The sequence below is a fragment of the Zootermopsis nevadensis genome, unplaced genomic scaffold (assembly GCF_977971745.1).
Source record: "Zootermopsis nevadensis isolate Lab colony 2312 unplaced genomic scaffold, Znev_1.0 Znev_ptg000018l, whole genome shotgun sequence".
Taxonomy (NCBI): Eukaryota; Metazoa; Arthropoda; class Insecta; order Blattodea; family Termopsidae; genus Zootermopsis; species Zootermopsis nevadensis.
In genome coordinates this window covers 7,291,179-7,301,847 of record NW_028259150.1, presented here as the reverse complement: position 1 = coordinate 7,301,847, position 10,669 = coordinate 7,291,179, and positions in this window count along the sequence as shown.

The window sequence follows — 10,669 nt, the reverse complement described above, 5'->3', positions numbered from 1 at the left end:
CAAGTGACTTCTCAAGACTTGGGACACACTTCTCAAGACTTGGGACAAGTGACTTCTCAAGACTTTGGATACGTGGCTTCTGAAGACTTGGGACACGTGACTTGTCAAGACTGTGGACACACACTTCTCAAGACTTGGGAAAAGTGACTTCTCAACACTTGGGACACACACTTCTCAAGATTTGGGAGAAGTGACTTCTCAAGTCTTGGGACAAGTGACTTCTCAAGACTTGGGACAAGTGATATCTCAAGATTTGGGACAAGTGACTTCTCAAGATTTGGGACAAATGACTTCTCAAGACTTGGGACACGCACTTCTCAAGACTTGGGACTAGTGACTTCTCAAGACTTGGGACAAGTGACTTCTCAAGGCTTGGTACAAGTGACTTCTCAAGACTTGCGACTAGTGACTTCTCAAGACTTGGGACAAGTGACTTCTGAAGACTTGGGACAAGTGACTTCTCAAGACTTTTTACAAGTGACTTCTCAAGACTTTTTACAAGTGACTTCTCAAGACTTGGGACTAGTGACTTCTCAAGACTTGGGACAAGTGACTTCTCAAGACTTGGGACACGTGACTTCACAACACTTGGGTCTCGCACTTCTCAAGACTTGGGAGACACACTTCTCAAGACATGAGACAAGTGACTTCTCAAGACTTGGGACAAGTGACTTCTCAAGAGTTGGGACAAGTGACTTCTCAAGACTTGGGACAAGTGACTTCTCAAGACGTGGGACAAGTGACATCTCAAGACTTGGGACACGCACTTCTCAAGACTTGGGACACGCACTTCTCAAGACTTGGGACACACACTTCTCAAGACTTGAGACAAGTGACTTCTCAAGACTTGGGACAAGTGACTTCTCAAGAGTTGGGACAAGTGATTTATCAAGACTTCGGACAAGTGTCTTCTCAAGACTTGAGACAAGTGACTTCTCAAGAATTGGGTCACACACTTCTCAAGACTTGGGACAAGTGACTTCTCAAAGCCTGGGACACGCACTTCTCAAGATTTGGGACACGCACTTCTCAAAACTTGGGACACACACTTCTCAAGACTTGGGACTAGAGACTTCTCAATACATGGGACACACACTTCTCTAGACTTGGGACAACTGACTTCTCAAGACTTGGGATACGTGACTTCTGAAGATTTGGGACACGCAGTTCTCAAGACTTGGGACACGCACTTCTCAAGACTTGATACAAGTGACTTCTCAAGACTTGGGACACACTTCTCAAGACTTGGGACAAGTGACTTCTCAAGACTTTGGATACGTGGCTTCTGAAGACTTGGGACACGTGACTTGTCAAGACTGTGGACACACACTTCTCAAGACTTGGGAAAAGTGACTTCTCAACACTTGGGACACACACTTCTCAAGATTTGGGAGAAGTGACTTCTCAAGTCTTGGGACAAGTGACTTCTCAAGACTTGGGACAAGTGATATCTCAAGATTTGGGACAAGTGACTTCTCAAGATTTGGGACAAATGACTTCTCAAGACTTGGGACACGCACTTCTCAAGACTTGGGACTAGTGACTTCTCAAGACTTGGGACAAGTGACTTCTCAAGGCTTGGTACAAGTGACTTCTCAAGACTTGCGACTAGTGACTTCTCAAGACTTGGGACAAGTGACTTCTGAAGACTTGGGACAAGTGACTTCTCAAGACTTTTTACAAGTGACTTCTCAAGACTTTTTACAAGTGACTTCTCAAGACTTGGGACTAGTGACTTCTCAAGACTTGGGACAAGTGACTTCTCAAGACTTGGGACACGTGACTTCACAACACTTGGGTCTCGCACTTCTCAAGACTTGGGAGACACACTTCTCAAGACATGAGACAAGTGACTTCTCAAGACTTGGGACAAGTGACTTCTCAAGAGTTGGGACAAGTGACTTCTCAAGACTTGGGACAAGTGACTTCTCAAGACGTGGGACAAGTGACATCTCAAGACTTGGGACACGCACTTCTCAAGACTTGGGACAAGTGACTTCTCAAGACTTGGGACACGCACTTCTCAAGACTTGGTACAAGTGACTTCTCAAGACTTGGGACACGCACTTTTCAAGACTTGGGACACACACTTCTCAAGACTTGGTACACACACTTCTCAAGACTTGGGACATGAGACTTCTCAAGCCTTGGGACAAGTGAATTCTCAAGACTTGGGACAAGTGACTTCTCAAGACTTGGGACAAGTGACTTCTCAAGACTTGGGACAAATGTCTTCTCATGACTAGGGACAAGTCACTTCTCAAGACTTGGGACACGCACTTCTCAAGACTTGGGACAAGTGACTTCTCAAGTCTTGGGACACGCACTTCTCAAGACTTGGGACACGCACTTCTCAAGACTTGTATCACTCACTTCTCAAGACTTGGGACTAGAGACTTCACAAGACTTGGGACACACACTTCTCAAGACTTGGGACAAGTGACTTCTCAAGACTTGGGATACGTGACTTCTGAAGATTTGGGACACGCACTTCACAAGACTTGATACAAGTGACTTCTCAAGACTTGGGACACACTTCTCAAGACTTGGGACAAGTGACTTCTCAAGACTTCGGATACGTGACTTCTGAAGACTTGGGACAGGTGACTTGTCAAGACTTGGAATACACACTTCTCAAGACTTGGGAAAAGTGACTTGTCAAGACCTGGGACACACACTTCTCAAGACTTGGGACAAGTGACTTCTCAAGACTTGGGACAAGTGACTTCTCAAGACTTGGGACAAGTGACATCTCAATATTTGGGACAAGTGACTTCTCAAGATTTGGGACAAGTGACTTCTCAAGACTTGGGACAAATGACTTCTCAATACTTGGGACAAGTGACTTCTCAAGAGTTGGGACACGTGACTTCACAACATTTGGGACACGCACTTCTCAAGACTTGGGAGACACACTTCTCAAGACTTGGGAGACACACTTCTCAAGACATGAGACAAGTGATTTCTCAAGACTTGGGACAAGTGACTTTTCAAGACGTTGGACAAGTGACATCTCAAGACTTGGGACACGCACTTCTCAAGACTTGGGACAAGTGACTTCTCAAGACTTGGGACAAGTGACTTCTCAAGACTTGGGACAAGTGATATCTCAAGATTTGGGACAAGTGACTTCTCAAGATTTGGGACAAATGACTTCTTAAGATTTGGGACACGCACTTCTCAAGACTTGGGACTAGTGACTTCTCAAGTCTTGGGACAAGTGACTTCTCAAGGCTTGGTACAAGTGACTTCTCAAGACTTGCGACTAGTGACTTCTCAAGACTTGGGACAAGTGACTTCTCAAGACTTGGGACAAGTGACTTCTCAAGACTTTTTACAAGTGACTTCTCAAGACTTTTTACAAGTGACTTCTCAACACTTGGGACTAGTGACTTCTCAAGACTTGGGACACGCACATCTCAAGACTTGGGACAAGTGACTTCTCAAGACTTGGGACAAGTGACTTCTCAAGACTTGGGACAAGTGACTTCTCAAGACTTGGGACACGCACTTCTCAAGACTTGGGACAAGTGACTTCTCAAGTCTTGGGACACGCACTTCTCAAGACTTGGGACACGCACTTCTCAAGACTTGGGGCACACACTTCTCAAGACTTGGGACTAGAGACTTCACAAGACTTGGGACACACACTTCTCAAGACTTGGGACAAGTGACTTATCAAGACTTGGGATACGTGACTTCTGAAGATTTGGGACACGCACTTCTCAAGACTTGATACAAGTGACTTCTCAAGACTTGGGACACACTTCTCAAGACTTGGGACAAGTGACTTCTGAAGACTTCGGATACGTGACTTCTGAAGACTTGGGACAGGTGACTTGTCAAGACTTGGGACACACACTTCTCAAGACTTGGGAAAACTGACTTCTCAAGACCTGGGACACACACTTCTCAAGACTTGGGACAAGTGACTTCTCAAGACTTGGGACAAGTGACATCTCAAGATTTGGGACAAGTGACTTCTCAAGATTTGGGACAAGTGACTTCTCAAGACTTGGGACAAATGACTTCTCAATACTTGGGACAAGTGACTTCTCAAGAGTTGGGACACGTGACTTCACAACACTTGGGACACGCAGTTCTCAAGACTTGGGAGACACACTTCTCAAGACATAAGAAAAGTGACTTCTCAAGACTTGGGACAAGTGACTTCTCAAGACGTTGGACAAGTGACATCTCAAGACTTGGGACACGCACTTCTCAAGACTTGGGACAATTGACTTCTCAAGACTTGGGTCAAGTGACTTCTCAAGACTTGGGACAAGTGATATCTCAAGGTTTGGGACAAGTGACTTCTCAAGATTTGGGACAAATGACTTCTCAAGACTTGGGACACGCACTTCTCAAGACTTGGGACTAGTGACTTCTCAAGACTTGGGACAAGTGACTTCTCAAGGCTTGGTACAAGTGACTTCTCAAGACTTTTTACAAGTGACTTCTCAAGACTTGGGACTAGTGACTTCTCAAGACTTGGGACAAGTGACTTCTCAAGACTTTTTACAAGTGACTTCTCAAGACTTTTTACAAGTGACTTCTCAAGACTTGGGACTAGTGACTTCTCAAGACTTGGGACACGCACATCTCAAGACTTGGGACAAGTGACTTCTCAAGTCTTGGGACACGCACTTCTCAAGACTTGGGACACGCACTTCTCAAGACTTGGGACACACACTTCTCAAGACTTGGGACACACACTTCTCAAGACTTGGGACTAGAGACTTCACAAGACTTGGGACACACACTTCTCAAGACTTGGGACAAGTGACTTCTCAAGACTTGGGATACGTGACTTCTGAAGATTTGGGACACGCACTTCTCAAGACTTGGGACACGCACTTCTCAAGACTTGATACAAGTGACTTCTCAAGACTTGGGACACACTTCTCAAGACTTGGGACAAGTGACTTCTCAAGACTTCGGATACGTGACTTCTGAAGACTTGGGACAGGTGACTTGTCAAGACTTGGGACACACACTTCTCAAGACTTGGGAAAAGTGACTTCTGAAGACCTGGGACACACACTTCTCAAGACTTGGGACAAGTGACTTCTCAAGACTTGGGACAAGTGACTTCTCAAGACTTGGGACAAGTGACATCTCAAGATTTGGGACAAGTGACTTCTCAAGATTTGGGACAAGTGACTTCTCAAGACTTGGGACAAATGACTTCTCAATACTTGGGACAAGTGACTTCTCAAGAGTTGGGACACGTGACTTCACAACATTTGGGACACGCACTTCTCAAGACTTGGGAGACACACTTCTCAAGACATGAGACAAGTGATTTCTCAAGACTTGGGACAAGTGACTTCTCAAGACTTGGGACACGCACTTCTCAAGACTTGGGACAAGTGACTTCTCAAGACTTGGGATACGCACTTCTCAAGACTTGGTACAAGTGACTTCTCAAGACTTGGGACACGCACTTCTCAAGACTTGGGACACACACTTCTCAAGACTTGGGACACACACTTCTCAAGACTTGGGACCAGAGACTTCTCAAGACTTGGGACAAGTGAATTCTCAAGACTTGGGAGAAGTGACTTCTCAAGACTTGGGACAAGTGACTTCTCAAGACTTGGGACAAATGTCTTGTCAAGACTAGGGACAAGTCACTTCTGAAGACTTGGGACACGCACTTCTGAAGACTTGGGACAAGTGACTTCTCAAGACTTGGGACACGCACTTCTCAAGACTTGGGAGACACACTTCTCAAGACATGAGACAAGTGATTTCTCAAGACTTGGGACAAGTGACTTCTCAAGACGTTGGACAAGTGACATCTCAAGACTTGGGACACGCACTTCTCAAGACTTGGGACAAGTGACTTCTCAAGACTTGGGATACGCACTTCTCAAGACTTGGTACAAGTGACTTCTCAAGACTTGGGACACGCACTTCTCAAGACTTGGGACACACACTTCTCAAGACTTGGGACACACACTTCTCAAGACTTGGGACCAGAGACTTCTCAAGACTTGGGACAAGTGAATTCTCAAGACTTGGGAGAAGTGACTTCTCAAGACTTGGGACAAGTGACTTCTCAAGACTTGGGACAAATGTCTTGTCAAGACTAGGGACAAGTCACTTCTGAAGACTTGGGACACGCACTTCTGAAGACTTGGGACAAGTGACTTCTCAAGACTTGGGACACGCACTTCTCAAGACTTGGGATACGCACTTCTCAAGATTTGGGAGACAAACTTCTCAAGACTTGGGACACACACTTCTCAAGACTTGGGACAAGTGATTTCTCAAGACTTGGGACGCGCACTTCTCAAGACTGGGACAAGTGACTTCTCAAGACTTGGGACAAGTGACTTCTCAAGACTTGGGAAAAGTGACTTCTCAAGACTTGGGACAAGTGTCTTCTCAAGACTTGAGACAAATGACTTCTCAAGACTTGGAACAAGTGACTTCTCAAGACTTGGGACAAGTGACTTCTCAAGACTTGGAAAAATTGACCTCTCAAGACTTGGGACAAGTGACTTCTCAAGACTTGGGACAAGTGACTTCTCAAGATTTGGAACAAGTGACTTCTCAAGACTTGGGACAAGTGACTTCTCAAGACTTGGGACAAGTGACTTCTCAAGACTTGGGACAAGTGACTTCTCAAGACTTGGTACAGGTGACTTCTCAAGACTTGGGACACGTGACTTCTTTAGACCTGGGATAAGTGACTTCTCAAAACGTGGGACAAGTGACTTGTCATAACTTGGGACAGGTGACTTCTCAAGACTTCGGACAGGTGACTTCTCAAGACTTGGGAGGAGGTAATTGTGGTGGGTTGTGATTGGTGTATGGTGTGTGGTGGTTGGATGGTGGATTTTCGGTGTTCGTGGGCGATTTTGGTTGGTGGTGGTTTTTTCGGTGGTAGTAATGGTCTTATTAATAGTGATGATGCTGGTGTTGGTGGTGGATGGCGGGTGGTGCTGGGTGACGAGTGTTTGTGTGTCGTATTAAGTTGTGGGTGTTTGTGTTTGTTGGTGGATGGTTGATGTTAGTTGGCTTTTGGTGGGTGGTTGTTGGTTGGGTGATTTTTGGTTGGTGGGTGGTTAGTGTTGGGCCGTGGTAGGTGGTTTGTGTGTGGTGGGCTGGTTGTTGGTGGGTTTCTGGTGGTGGTAGTTGGTTGTTTGGTGGGTGATGTACGGTTAGCAGTGGTAAGTTGTTGGTGCGTGTTGCATTGTGTGTGGTGGTTGGGGTGGATTATGGTATGTGATCGGCGGAGGTGGGTAATGTATGGTGTTGCGTGGTGGGTAATTTGTGGTGGTAGCGTGTTGTGGGTGGTTGTGAGTGGTAGGTGGTTGTCGATGTTTGGTGTTGGAGGGTGGTGTGTGGTCGTGAGTGTTGGTTTGGTGGTCGTTTGTGGTGGGTAAGAGGGCGGCGCAACGATTGGGCGTACTTTACCGTCTCCTTAACAGAAGGGGCCTATCTATCAAAAACGGTGTGCTGCTCTACAAGCAACTCATCCGACTTATGATGGATTATTCATGCCCAATTTGGAGGGCAGATGCCAGCAGCCATGTCCGGAAACTACAAGTGCTACAATCCAAGTGTTATCGCATTGCGACCAGCGCGCCTTGTTACGTGAGTAACAGGCAAATTCAAGAGGATTTGGGGATTACACTCTTCGCCGGCCACACCAGAGCTTCGAATCAGAGTTGGCTGATGTGGGGAATCCTTAGTTCGGCAACTTGGAATGCACTTGTACTGATCAAGGGCTGACCGAGGTCACCCACGGGCAACCGAGGGGGACTAATGTTCAGTAGGCCAGTTGAGGCTGCCCTGAAAAGACGGCCAAGTCGGCACGAGCTGTCTGACCATTCGGCTACCCTGACCTTTAGTTTTCCGTGCTTTTCCTCAGTTGTCAGGCAAATGCCAGTGCATAATTCAAAAGGCACGGTCCTCCCTCCCCAATCATGGAGGCCTTCAGTTGAAGTGATTTCTCCCCAAGTAGCAGAGGCCTTCAGCCAAAGCGATCCCGCCCCATCCAACCAAAATCCTTTTCACGAAGGACAAGTTGCCTGATGGGATAACCACTCATCAGCAGTAACAGACCCTAGTTTGAATAGTCAAGGCTTCCACTGCGACCACACCTTCGTTTTAGTTGTAAGGCTCTGTTTACCAGTTCCAGCAATGCGTTTCGTAAGCAGGAATGGTGTTACCTAGCAAAGGACGATGTCTCGCGCTTGTGCAGGACTCCACCCTAAGCTTTTTGGTTGGTTGGTTGGCCTATTCTGACAGCTATTATGTGCCTCCATTCTTATCCGTTCAATGGATATTTGTGAACTTCTGTCCTTGCCCATTATAATGGCAATATATATATCTGCATATTACAACGGGGCCTCTATAACCTCCCATTATAGTAACAAAGGACCCTCAATAGTTGTCTATAATAAGATCTACAGAAGCCCCGATGAGTAGGAGGGCACGGTGGTGTGCGCGGAAGGTTCCGGGCGTGAGCCGGACTGAAGCTGCCACTGGTGCTGATCTTGGTGGCAGTAGCAAATTTTTCCTGCACATTATAATTGCTATATATGGGTCTCCATACCTGCCCATTAAATGACTACATAGAGAGACATACATTGAGAGGTACACACAGACACATTAGTAAAGATGGGCAATATTCAATTATCATATCATAAATAATGAGAAAATAAATTATGTAGAGAAATGAAACATACAAATCATGAAGCACGTTTTCAAACGAAAGTCAGTTGTCCTATTGTTAGAAACTGATGCTTGGCATATAACAGACACATCAAATTTATATAAGCTTGTGGGTAAATTTTATAATCTGATACAAGGGATCATACCTTCAGGGGAAGGAATGTGGGGTATAATAGTAGAAATTTTCAAGACTATTAATACTTACGCCTCCCATTAGAAACAGTCCTCAGCCAGGCCCATCCATCATTTTTACAAGCTAATTCCTTCAGATCCATCTTAATGTAAGCAATGTCTTTGAAGAACCAAACTCTTATCATTTCAGACACCAATTCACATGTTCTTCAAATCCGTCCTATGCAAAGAATCAGGTATTAATAAACGGTTCATTGTATAAAACACTTATGAAGGGTTCAAAATGTTATGATCAAACAAAAGCTCGAGGACAAGCCCCTATCAATTTATTCATGGCATTCACATAGAATAGAGAAGAAAAGTTCTGAAGGGAAGCGATCACTTGGAAGACCTATGTGCGGATGGGTGTATAATATTAAAATGGAACTGGCAGAAATAGTAATGGAAGATATGGATGGGATTCATCTGGCTCAGGATAGAGATCAGTGATGGGGTGTTGACTAGCTGAGCAACTGCCAGTTTTTCAAGCACTCTACTCCATGAAGTTAGTATTTAATTGGCTGAATGACTGAACATGTTAACATTAATTTTTCCTTAATTAATTATTTATTTAATTTAAAATTCAACATAATTAATTTGAACCAAGCCATAACAAATGTGAGACAGAGCCTCTGAGGTCCTCAATATCACATTTGGCCTTAGCTTTGTTTACTTTCATTGTCAGTCAAACATATGGGACTGTCTTACACTGACATATTAAGAAAAAAATGTATGCAAAAACAAACACAGTTGGGCATATCTTGGAACTAACAAACCCACATGCCACTAATGCCAGATGGTACTTAGTTTGTAGATGCATACACAGTGTTGCATTGTAAAGACTGTCAAAAGCTTAGTTAAAAATTGTATAGAATACAGTAGGGCACCGCTTATACGGCGGGTTAGGGACCAGACCCCCGCCGTAAAGCGAAAATCGCCGAAAAGCGGATCTTTGCCTTATTTCACTTGCAAATGCATATCAAAGCCTAATAAGATGTTACACTATCATATAGTAAGTGCACAATAGCGCTAGGCCTAAGAAAATGATATGAAAGTTAAATGAATATCAGTAATACACACATTGTCCTCAGCTTATAGTGATTGGTGAATATAAATTTGAAAATTGATATGCTTATAGTAGGAAGGATGAAGGAGATGGCGCATCTTCATCATGTGACTCTTCAACGAATCCTATTCGTTTTGGTGATGGTTCGGAAGCCATAGACATGCCTTGTTCACGAAGTTTAATCATCTCTAACTTGGCATTTAAAGTAAGAGGCTTACGACTCCTCTTTTTATCGCTACTACCCTTAGACGTCTTTGTAATTACACTGTAGTAACACAAAAATATTATATAAATATACAGTTTGTAATAACTGAAAAATTGCCAGAAATACAGAGAGACGCGGAGCGCACAAAAGCTGTAAACAGACTGAATCAGCGACGAGAAAATGGCGCCGGACGCACTTCTCTGACTCAGCTGTTGAGCGCCGTATTAGCGGATCGCCATAAAGCGGAGCGCCGAAAAGCGGGGCCCTACTGTATAAGGTTTATAGTTTAGATGCGTCATGTTTGTGTTTTCAATTCATACATATATTTATTCTTCAAGTCTATACACAAACCATTTTAATATTGATGTTTAAAATTAAAATTGATATAAATAATTCGCGCTATTCATCGTTTTCTCGATGTTACAATTTGCGCTATATATTACAACATGTTTCGATGTCTCAGCATCATCTTCAGGTTTTATTTTTAAAACTATTCAATATTTTTTAATGCATGCTTTTCGGTAATTGTAGATTGT